The 13,262-nt window shown below is 32.2% G+C and overlaps 1 protein-coding gene across 1 annotated transcript in view; it reads left to right on the forward strand.

Annotated features, from left to right (window-relative positions):
* LOC130444877 (succinate dehydrogenase assembly factor 3, mitochondrial) overlaps window positions 1-13,262 on the forward strand; it is a 31,570-nt gene that overhangs the window by 6,537 nt on the left and 11,771 nt on the right. The gene's annotated exons all lie outside the window — the stretch shown is intronic.

The raw sequence follows: 13,262 nt of genomic DNA on the forward strand, positions 1-13,262 counted from the left end.
CAACACATACATTATTCAAATAAATGGAATATGATAAAATATCTTCTTATAAATACTTTAGAGTGTCTCGCGATTAGTTTTATTTGCTACTAGCTTTTACCCGCGGCTTCGCTCGCATCGAATCCATTAAATAAGTATCAGAAATCATTATAATAGAAAAGAACGAACTCCGTAGCTGTAGAATGTAGAAAAATTGCCAAAAACCTACAAAAATCCATAACTCCACATTGAATGAACACGCCTAGCTCCTCTACAACTCAACCGATTTAAGTGTTCAAAAACTCAAAAGAAAGAAGGTGTTTCAGCGAGTGTTCTTAAATCAAAACGAAGTTTTTATCTTGAATAGAATCTGACATATTGAGGATAGAGCGTGTGTATATGAAAAACTCCCATAAGTAATGTACAGGGGGAAATCGCATTTGAGTATAACTTGAGAATGGTGAAAATTAGATGAAATCCGATGGTTGATGGCTGTTCTGTGCATCAATACCTTTCATTGAAAAAAAAAATTAAGCAAATCGGTTGGGTAGAACGTCTGAACGGACTCGAGCACGAAGCACGAAGTCGAGACATACTATCGCGGCGCTGTTCACGTGCAATTTCTTGTTCTTCTTCAGTCCTTTCATTTGCAGTATTTCGTATTCTTCTTGCATCACGGCTTTGTCAGGAAAGATTCGATCGTCTTGGTCGCGGCATTATTAATTAAACTTCACTTCACCTAAAAACTCAAATTTTCAACCATACCGAGTTTTATAGTTCACTTCACTTTTTACGAATGGGCAATGGCACTATCATTACATTATAATTGTTAATTATTTATTTAATAGAAATAGTTTTATTATTGATTTCTTACAAATATCAAATTGTCATCCATACGTCATTACATATCTGTCATTATACGTCAATTACATAGCTGTCATTTGCGTTTTGTTATTCCAAGTCTGATTCTTTTTTGTTATACCACGTTTTATAGTGACTGACGTTTCATGTCAAGTCACACGGGAATGCTGTCGAACGGGATAAAAAGTATCCTATGTCCTTCTCCTGGCTCTAAACTACATCCCTGCCAATTTTCAGCTAAATCGGTTCAGCCGTTCTTGAGTTATAAGTGGAGTAACTAACACGACTTTCTTTTATATATATATATAGATTTGGCCTGAAACGTAAAAAATTAAATTTGATAGAATACTACAATATTTATAGGGGGTAAATTTAGCCTCATCCTATCTACGGATCTGAATAACCCCTGGCAAATAAAATCAACGTTAGACATAAACTAATTTGCAGCTTTTTGGGACCCTGTGTTTCAAGCTGAAAGATTCTAGGAGGCAAAACAATATATCAGAAACAACTTATTGTACAACATAAAACTCGTGGATAATGCTTTGGTTAGCAGGAAGTCTTTAACACTATAAGAACGACCCGACGTAGAAGCCAAGAATCGCAATAATATTGGTCTACTCTTTGTATTATTGTATTGTATTATAATATTGTACTCATTCTGAAGACAGGAAAAAAATATTAGTTAATTTTACAGACCCATATCTTTAATCAGTACCATGTATAAATTACTTTAACAAAATAACCGAAAACAGACTTGTTTGGTAGCTAGAACTCAGAAAATACTAAAATAGACTGAATTTAGAAAACTCACAAATTCAATCGACTATCCTTTTTATCATACAACTAGACATACAGATTTCTCCCATTCTGGAATCAAAGGCTGATATTCCACCGCCAAGGCTGATTAAATTTCCGATAATCGACATACGTTTAACTTTTTCTAACGGAAACCTCCATACTCCATTCAGAACATTCACTCGAAACTCTCTATGTGTTCTAAGATAAAATATACACTTTCAAATGAAGTTAGAAGTACTGTTGTCACCCTTAAACCATCCTTATTATATACATTACCCGACGTGAGCTGTGTACAGTGTACAACAGAAATATATGCCTACAAGCCTTGATACAAATTCAATCGTTAAGCCTACAAAAAAATTTGAAAACAGTCTTTTAAAGATCCCTTAGTTCTTTGAATAATATTTATACAAACAACCCTCTGAAGCTACAAATGAAGAATCAACTGCATCTACTACAAAACAACGTCTTGGATGTTAGATTTATATTATGTGCTCTCTCATCAAGGAATAAAAGGAAACGGAGATGTTAACAAAGATCAAAAGGAGCTTTATTATGTAGAGATGTACGAGGATGTATTGATATCTAGATAACCTAGACCAATTTCATGCATAAACAAAATATTGCGTTACCATAGTAACGAACAATAACTTATTAGAAGTGTCAGTGTAAAGTTTGACGTCAAAAAAGTAAACCAAGAATTACGCAATAAATTAAAAGAAACAAGATGTCCACCGAAATTGTGAAAATCGAAAAATTAGAGTATCGAACCATCATCAAGTACCTGTATTTAAAAAGGTTAACAGGTAAGCAGATTTACGAAGATATGCTTAATACCCTTGGTGATCAATGTCTTTCGTATGCGATCGTGAAAAATTGGACTGCAAGCTTCAAAAGGGGTAAATTTTCCATTGAAGATGATGACCAATCGGGAAGGCCAGTTTTTGTGTCAGTCCCCGAAAATATCAATGCAGTTCATCATATAGTTCACGTCAATTTGGACGTGAGAAAAATTGCTGCAAAATGGATTCCCAAATGTTTGAATGTAGACCAAATGCGTGCGAGGGTAGAAGCATCGCGTTTGATCTGTGCTCGATTTGAAAACGATGTAGACTTCTAAAGCCGAATTGTTACTATGGATGACACCCGGGTACATTTCCACGATCCAGAAACAAAGCAACAATCGATGGAATGACGACACTCTGGTTCTCCAAGAAGTAAGAAGTTCCGTGTCCAAAAATCTGCTGAAATTGAGTAATAATTATTGATTTTTTGGATAAGGGTAGAACAATAAATGGAGATTACTATTCGACATTACTGACCTCTTTAAATTAAAGAGAAAAGACGCGGAAAGCTATCCAAAGGTGTTTTGTTTTTGCAGGACAACGTCCCTGCACACAAATCTCATGTCGCCATGCAAAAAATTCGTGATTTAGGGTTTGAATTACTAGAACACCCCAGATTTGGTTCCGTTCGACTATCATCTCTTTCCTCTACTGAAAAAAAACTTAAAAGGTCGTAAATTTTCTTCCAACGAGGAGGTAATAAAAGCTATGGAGGTCTAGTTTGTAGAACAAGAAGAAACAGTTTTTTTGAAAGGTCTAGAAACGTTGCAGGTTTGCTGTAATAAATTTATCCAATTAAGAAGAGAATATGTTGAGTAATAAAATATTTTGACACTGAAATTTTGTTTGGTTATATAGTAGGCTAAGAATTTTTCAATATATCCTCGTATATATATATATATATATATATATATATATATATATATATATATATATATATGAAGTGAAGTGAAAATTAATATACTCATATCAGTGAAAAGGCAAAATTGAGATATAAAGTGGCCGCATATATGCAATAACCGTCCAAAACTAGATCATACTAAAATAATTATGCACAAGTATTTATTAAGTAAAAATGACAAACCTATAATCATCAGATGTACTAATGAACTTATTATAAACCATATACTATTAGAATACCCATTATACACATCGCAAAGACAACAATAAAACTGATTTTTGTATATTTATGCCTATTTTAAAACTATAAATTTAGTTTTCGTGTATGTTAAAGCATAAGCTCCTTTTTATTCAGCTGTGCTCTACCTATTCGTTCACTTTTTGGTAGTTCTAAATTGTATTTGTATATTTATTTTCCGTAGTTCTATAGCTGCGAGGTTGGAGCTTAGCTACAAACGATGACAGGTGCACCACTTATTATCAACTTAGTCATCATCATTCCGCTGAGCTCTTTTAATGTTTTTGGGACGTGCAATTTTGACAGTAGTATGTCTCTCTTCAGGCTGTCGAAAGCTTGTTTGAAGTCTATAAATAAAATGTGGATATTCATATCTTGATCGTAAGGTTTTTCTATAATTTCATTTAAAATATGAATAGCATCTGTTGTTGATCCCCGGGCGTAAATATTGATAATATTCTCTAAGATGACATACTCGTATTAACTATGGAAGTAAAAATCTTGTAGACCGTATTTAGTAGGGTGACAGGTATGTAATTAGCGCACATTTTTGGATTTCCTTTTTTGAATATGGCTTCACTATTCCATCCGTGTTGCATTTGTTTGTTTTCCCAAACTAACTCTATTAATTGGTGAAGTCTATTCAGTAGTTAATTTTCACCTCATTGGCGATCCCGTCTGGTCCTCCTGCTTTGTTTATTTTCAATCTTTTAATGGTATCCTCTAATTATTTAAGCATTGGTGGTTGTTCTTCTCCGTCTATTACGTCTATAAAAACCCCATCTGTATTCACACAATTTTCTCCTAGTACATTTTTAAATTATTATTCCCAAGCCCTGCTGTCTACCTCCACTGTAGCTTTTCTCCCATTTGGATGATTAATATATTGATAATTTTTTAAGATGTTTTTATTGTTCTTTTTTAATTTTCACATTATTTTGTTGATCCACACTTGTTGATTTTGCTTTTGTTTAGCTTTGTACTTCTCTTACTCAGTATTTTATATTTTTGATAATTTTCCATTTTTTTGTTGCTACCATGTTCTTCTTGCCATTTTCTTTTCACAAATAGCTATTTCGCAGGCTTCATCAAACCATTGATCTTTCTTTTGTCAGTTTTCTAAATTTCGTCGCTTTCCAGTAAAAGTGCTTTACGGTTATGCTTTTCCCAGGCAAAATCCATATTTCTCAAAGTGGTCCATAAAAGTTTTTTAGTTAACAACGGAATACTGTCATCCTGGCCAAGCTCCATTAAAATCTCATCTAGGGTGGGCATTTCTCTATTAAAATCAAAAAAAGAGTGAACTTTTCTTCGAATTACACTTTTGGTGTCTTCATCAAGGACTTTTACTGGTCTGCCTGGACTTGTGAGGTTCCACTTGGCCTGCTATCTTTCTCCCCCGCAATAATTTAAAAACGGTGGACTTTCCAACAGTTTCTTGTACAGTAAATTTCGGGTAATCGTATTTTATGCAATCGTATAAAATTTAAAATAATAAGTTTTTCTTTCACTGATAGAGGAGAATTATTGGAACATCTTTTCGTTGGTGTCGCCACTTTATTACTAATCTTATAATACTGTGAACACTATTTACTGCTTAACAGCAAATACTGATGCGTTAAACTGAACAAATATACTTATAAAGGTCTAAAAATTTTGGGTAAGGTCCCATTGCCCTTACGGCTTACGGCGCATGGTTAAGCCGAATCTGAAATAGGGTTGGAATTAGGCAAAGGTTAAACGGTACATGTTAAACGCAAAACGTAACTGTATAATCTACTACCTAAGTAATCCCTACACAATATTTCAAGACAGACATCGAAATTGAGCCGAAGTGGACGGAATTCCCCATTTTATTGTTCTATACCTTTTTGAAATAGACTATAGTCGAAACGTCAATTTTTATCTATATCTTAAAAATTATTGAAAAAAAACTAATTTTGAAACAGAAGAGACCTAAAATCAATATATGAATAGATTTGTGTGATGATCAGATTTTTACCCTGTAACTTTATATTCAGATCAGTCAAGTGTTTAATCATATCTATCAAAAAGGCACAATCAATCCACCAGTCATTGTCATAATCAATTGGTTTGCCTTTTTATAACATTAGAGCTTGAATAGGGTCACGTAATGCAAAAAATTTCTTTCTATAATTACTCCTCGACTGAGCCATCGGCAACTTTCAACATACAGTTTTTAATAAAATCACCATCAGTGAAAGGTTTTGATCTTTTCGCGATTTCTAATGCACTTGGTTTCAGGGCATCTTCGCACTCTGTATTAACTTAAGTAAACATCGATTGTTAACCTTGAAGTTTGAATTTTAAAGATGACAATATGTCGATTCTTTTTTTTTAGTGTAACAATCGAATTTTGACTTTTGAATCGTATCATAGTGTCTTGCAAATTAAACTCCTTACAAACAGCAACTATTCGATTACAAATCAAACACAGTGGTTTACCTCTTCACCATTCTACGAGAAAATATTCAATTTCCCATTTAGACTGAAAAACTCTGCACTCATTATCAAATTTACGTTTTTGTGACATTATGCGAAAATCGTAACAATTATGAAACTCGACACAACAATTATGAAACGCGACACAACAATTATGGATATCGCACGCACACGACACAAACAAATGCACAATATCTTCACAATCACTACTTCGTAGTACAATTAAAATTCTTCTCCAACCGTATCGCTTCGATTACTCGACTCAACTGACTCAAGTCGCGCCGACGCACTAGTTTTATATCGTTAGGTTAGGAAGGTTCTAGTCTAGACTCGAGGCTCGTGAAAGATTCTATAATTCTCGACAAAAATAATAGGATATTCCGCTTGCTGCTAAAAGATGGCGATAATGTCTTTGAGAGTACGAGTATTTAAAACATTTAAAACATAGAGGAATCGAATGCAGTCTAAAAGTTCTAAAAAACATGATTCTCCTCTCTGTAACACATTGTGATCGCGGGCCTTATTGATACGGCCCAGAGGCCAGAAGCTGCCCGCGGGCCGTATCTTTCACATGACTGCTCTAGAATATAACACCTTAAATTTTATTATATTGTTTCAGAAGAATTTTACTCTTTGTTTGTAACAAAAAACACTCTTTCATAGCCTATGAAACTAAAAAGTGAAAAATACGAGGCATATTTTTTAAGTAAGTACCGTTTTGCGATTCCGCCGCCGCAACTCCAAGGTCGGCGTTCCGCACATGCGCGCTGGTTACCTACACCTCTTGTCTACGCACTGACGCCATAACAGTCTGATTCTTCATTGTGTACGTTGTTTACTGAGTGTTTAAGATGCCTCCGACAATCGTGAGTCCCACCGATTATGAAGTACGGGCTGTTATACGATTTCTTAGTGCTAAAGGCGTAAAACCGATCGATATTCACCGTGAGATCTGTGAAGTTCACGGACAAAACATTATGAGTGATCGTCACCCAAAAAAGTTTAAGCAAACAATTTCTGCCCGGAAAATCATATGCACAGTTTTTTGGGACAGAAAAGGAGTATTGGTAGTGGAGTTTCAGCCTCGTAATGACACAATCAATGCAGCGTCTTATTGTCTTAGATAGTTTTAAAAAATTATAAAACAATAATACAAGTACTTTTCATTTATTATTGGTTTAAACCTATTATAGAAATTATTTTCAACTTTTTAGTTCGATGTGCTTCCAAAGTGTGTTTTTTTGTTTTTGAAACTATATTTATTTTTTTCAGTCTGTTAACGGTATTTATAATTGTCGTAACTTATATAAGTTTTATGAGTTGTTATTAGTAATAAAAGTTTTTAAAAACAAAGTTGTTACTACAACCATTCTATAAAGAATATTCTTTGTACAATGCTACAACATATTTAGCAGGATATAGGTGAAGAATGAAACAACAGGTATTTATTATATAGTTTTGCATTCTATTTATTTGAATTCGATATGTACCAATTATGTTTACATGTTTTAGAGGCTTTGTTATATAAATATTTTTGGAGTTTACTCCTTAAGAATCGATGTGCATATATAAGGGGCCCGGTATGAGAAAAATGTGAGGAGTAAAATCTATCGATGAATGACCTCGTTACGTTTTTGGTGCGCACCCTATGATGCGCAACTTTCTAATTTGTCAGTGTCAACATACTTATATTGCTGTTTTTATTATAAATGTCAATGATTAATATTGTTATTGTGACGTTTTAATTTTTATCATTGTGTCCGCTAAAGTGAACTGAAAGTATTTTCAAATAACTATGGCAGAAAGAGGTGTAGATGATATTGCCGGAACATCTAACAAACACGTGGTTGCAAGGTACTTTATAATTCATGTATTATATGTATGAGCATGTGCAATTTGTATTTATTAAATATTTTAATAATTATCGATGTAGTTCATATAAATATATATTTGAAAACAACACATAAAATTAGATAATCAACCCAATATGAATTATCGAGATTATTGACTATTGTAAAAAGTTTAATGTAAAATATTTCGTCGATTAGTTATAATAAATTTATGAAATGAATAAATTGATTAAATATATATTTATATATGTATATTATTTTCATTAATTAACAAATTTACCCTTTTATACAGTATCAATCTTTTTTAAGTTAAATAAACTCTTTGCGTCTGGTTAGATTATCGAACTTAAGGAGTAAACTCTAGTCGTGCGTCGGAGCTGACACACACAATTTTTTTTTGCTAACATACTGAATCCTAAAAATAATCGTCTATTCATAATTAAAGTGATAGTAGTAGAGATTACTAGTATTAATACAGTATTATCAATTATCACATATCTAGCCGTATAAAATATTTAATTTTAATCAACATAAAACTTTCATTTAACAATATTTATTATCGATAAAAAACTGGCCAGTATTTGAAGGTTGCTAAGAGATGAAAATCACATTTTGGAAAACAATATTTAGTTAACGGCAAAAAATTTTTAAGAATAAATTTTTGTAGTTCATTTGAAAATGAATGTTTGTTACTCAATAGGTATAAAATCATAAATCAATGAGGGAGAATTTCTAAAACAAATTTGTTTCCTAAAATTTATATAAAACTTATGTAAATTCATGTGCCAAATTTCATCAATAAACTAAGGTATCTAATGAGTACAGGTAGAAAAAGAAAATAATTCCAATCAATTTAGTTGTCGCTCAAATTTTTTAAAAACATTAAAATTTCTAATGGGCTGAAAATGTTAGGCTGATATTTTTGGGTCAAATGAATAAATATTGCACAAAGACTTACAATTGGACTGTTTGACGCGCGTTTCGATAACCAAGTTATCGTCTTCAGAGACTGAAGGCAAACATGTAGTTGATCTACGAAGTTGACTGTTTTAACTTCACTCACTGAATACGATAACTTGGTTATCGAAACGCGTAGACAGTGTAGTCTACTGTTGCAGATATTCTAGTCTAGCTGAAGCCTATAATCAATATAATTGTCATTAGAGAATTAACAACAGTTGTAAGACCTATTTTCTAATAAATAACAGATTTTGAAAAGCTAATAGCATATTTGTCAACAGGTTAATAAATATTCTCTGACGAGAATATATGATTTTTATTACAAAATGAACTTTTCCGCATTTACCAAAATGTGCAGAAATAAACCAGACTCTAATAAACTATGATCCTTATCATATTTGAATTAGCACACCTACTAAAATCTTGAATTAAACATAAAACATTTTTAGATTGAGAAATGGAAAGATACACTAACAAATAAATAAGAATAAATCATGAAAGGAAACATATAGTCCAGCATCGACTAATAATTTATTTTTGTCTGTCTTCAGATTGTGCAACCATTTTCTACGTCGCAAGGGTTTTTTTTATATGTGTTTGAAAACTTTCAACAGTGTAGGTTTAGCTGTTTGTGGAAAATGTTGAAAGCCAATAGGAACATCATCTGGCCCTGGGCTGAAGTCATAAAATAAAGTAATGAATCCATAAAACTCATTCTTCACAAGGGGCTCCATATTGTTAATAAAAACTTCTTTTAAAAACAGCATCGCTATATTTTCTAATCTGATTTGTATCCCAATATTCCCCTTTTTTTTCTCCATATAGTACTAATATTAGTAGAGTTATACATGTTTAATATTTGCCCAGGCGAGATAGCCCAAAAATCATCATTTTGCATAATTTTCCACGTGCAAAACTTTGTATTTCGGTGGTGGAAAGTATGTACAATGACATATCTTTATCCGTGGTCTGAAATAATTTTTTTTCATTGTCAAAAACACCTATATATGTCGAATTTTAAGGCGATTTCTCATTTTTTGCTTATAGCTCTGTTGCTGGTGACTTTACATAAAAAAAGTTGAACCCTTTTTTTCTTGACATTAAAAGACCTACAAAAGTAGACGTTGCACGTTTAAAAATATTAATTAGTTCAAGAGACAAACCGAAATAACAATGACTATTGTTGTTTCTAGATAAAAAATTATAAAGGAGTTTAGTTATTGTCATTGAGTCGTGCCATTGTAATCGTGCCAAAATATTCTGCACTATCGGAAAATGGTGTGTGCAAAAGCTGGAGATTGTACGTTCAATGGTTTAATGACTTATAAACAAATTAATAACAATAAAAACAAGTTTGGTATATGCGTTGAACGTGGTTGTACTGATTTTTTGATTAGTAGATTTCATTATTTTATGTAAAAAGTCGACGTTCACTTATAAAAAAAAGCCGTGAGCAGCAGAGCTCCATCACGAAAGTCGAATTTTTCGTCAAATGAAGAATTTAACTAATACACAAACAAATCTTTCCATAAAATGAATTTCTTGGAAATTATATCAATTCTCAATCTTATTTCTTTGTATAGAAAATTTGCTATTCCTCAATAACTTTTCAATTCACAAGTTAACTCTCTCTCTCTCTCTCGAATAAAAATACATAATTTCGATAGACCCGGTGGTCTCGAACCCTCTTGTTCAATTCCAATTGACAACAAAGAAAAAATTGTCATAATGACAAGAAATTTCGAAAATGGGAAGTAAAAAAAATCACCCTAGCAACGATCATATTCGTATTATTCATTAAATAGGAAGCGGTCCAGTTCAACAATTACAACGATCAAAATGATTTCGGGCGTTTTGTGCTAGAAGAACTGAAGAAGAAAACTTTGAACTTGAGAGAGACAATTCTTCAACATCTCCCCTACTTGCATGCGAAGTTCGAACCCTCTAGTTAAACTTTTTCTGGCCAAAAAATAAGAAAATATAACAAAAATGACCATAAAATGGAGAGAGGTGGAGATGGAAAGTTTCGACCTAATTCTCACAACTAATTGAACCTACATGTGAAATTTCATTTTTCAGTCGCTTTTCGTTTGACCTGCAGAGGTGAGCAAAGGTCAAAAACAACTTTTTTTGCACTGCGACCCCTCTAAATATTCATTTGTTTTCAATCAAACTCTAATAACATCAATCCGCCGCCAAAAAAGCCATGTATGCTAATTTTGAACCAAATCGGACCCATAGCAATTGCTCGAAAGACGAAAATAAGAATTGTTGTTTCAACAGATATATAGATATATATATAAACTACAGACATTCGAAAAACCATCATAATCCTGTTCAGGAGGTCTCAAAACATGGGAAAAATGATGTGCCCCCCATTTTTCTTCTAGTCATGCCTACCGTAATAATGGAATTTGGCAATCAAGGGAATTTTTTTATTCGAAATCCCCTCAGTTGCAAAATAAAATCTCGTGCGAATATGTCTTTTTTTCATAACTTTTTGTAACGTAGATCGAAAGTGCATAAAACTAGCTTTCATTTAAAAAAATAAAATTTGAGTTTCGTTGAAAAACCACGGAGATACAGACCGGAAAATTGAAAAATTGACTGTAAAACAAATTTAGCCAGTTAATGAAAAAAAAATAACCCAAAATTTTTTATTTTACTTTTAATTTGATATCTCGCCACGATAAGAATTTATTGCATAGCCAAAAACTACTAAATTTCAATTTGGCTAAGAGTCCAACAAATTTCATTCATTTTCATTTATTTGAATATAAAAATAAAAATAGCATTATATGAGGAATGAAATATGTTTATAACTAATACCCATACATTTGTTAATACAATTATATCTTACTAATATTATTTTTATTAATAAAATTACAGTTAATAACAGCAAATAATAATTCATGCCTTTCATTATACATATCTCAATACCTATTAATTCAACTTAGTTATCTATTTTCGTTAATAAATAAAATCAAGTTGTTTATAAGTCATTAAACCATTGAACGTACAATCTCCAGCTTTTGCACACACCATTTTCCGATAGTGCAGAATATTTTGGCACGATTACAATGGCACGACTCAATGACAATAACTAAACTCCTTTATAATTTTTTATCTAGAAACAACAATAGTCATTGTTATTTCGGTTTGTCTCTTGAACTAATTAATATTTTTAAACGTGCAACGTCTACTTTTGTAGGTCTTTTAATGTCAAGAAAAAAAGGGTTCAACTTTTTTTATGTAAAGTCACCAGCAACAGAGCTATAAGCAAAAAATGAGAAATCGCCTTAAAATTCGACATATATAGGTGTTTTTGATAATGACAAAAAAATTATTTCAGACCACGGATAAAGATATGTCATTGTACATACTTTCCACCACCGAAATAAAAAATTTTACACGTGGAAAACTATGCAAAATGATGATTTTTGGGCTATCTCGCCTGGACAAATATTAAACATGTATAACTCTACTAATATTAGTACTATGTGGAGAAAAAAAGGCGAATATTGGGATACAATCATATTAGAGAATACAGCGATGCTGTTTTTAAAAGAAGTTTTTATCAACAATATGGAACCCCTTGTGGAGAATGAGTTTTATGGAGTCATTACTTTATTTTATGACTCCAACCCAGCGCCAGATGATGTTCCTATTGGCTTTCAGCATTTTCCACAAACAGCTAAAACTCCACTGTTGAAAGTTTTCAATCACATATAAAAAACCGTTGCGACGTAAAAAATGGTTGCACAAACTGAAGACAGACAAAATAGTTATTTTTCTACGACCGTGTGTTTTAACCCACTTTCCCGCACGCATTTTAGTTTTGAAAGTGTCACTTTCCCGCACTAGTGCGGGAAAGTAAATTTATGTAAATTTTGACCTTATAAGACAGTTTTTTACTTTGGAGGTTATAACTATTGTTACTACAAGTAAATAAATATTTACGAAATAGTCCATCAAATAAAATTTAAACCTTTTCTAGCTTTTTGTAGCATTTTTAATTTTTTGAAAATATAAAATAATAAAGATATTTTTTATATAGCCTTGTACATTCTTCAAAGGAGTGTCACAAAACAATTATCAAACCACCGGGGTTTGATATCAGCTGCTATGACAACCCAGGCGTGTAATTGTTACTAAAACGTCAAAGTTGTTCAAAACGTCTTGGAAATGATCGAATATGTGGAATCTTCTTCTAAATTAAACCACATTAAACCAAATAACTCTACTGGACTGGCCATTCTTACTAGTCTACAGAATGCAACAAATTATGTTTTCAATATTATTATTTATAATACTTAGTAGTTTTTAGTTAAAGTTTTGTATATTATTATGTTTGTTGGAAAAAAA

Source organism: Diorhabda sublineata, chromosome 6 (genome assembly GCF_026230105.1).
Source record: "Diorhabda sublineata isolate icDioSubl1.1 chromosome 6, icDioSubl1.1, whole genome shotgun sequence".
Classification (NCBI taxonomy): domain Eukaryota; kingdom Metazoa; phylum Arthropoda; class Insecta; order Coleoptera; family Chrysomelidae; genus Diorhabda; species Diorhabda sublineata.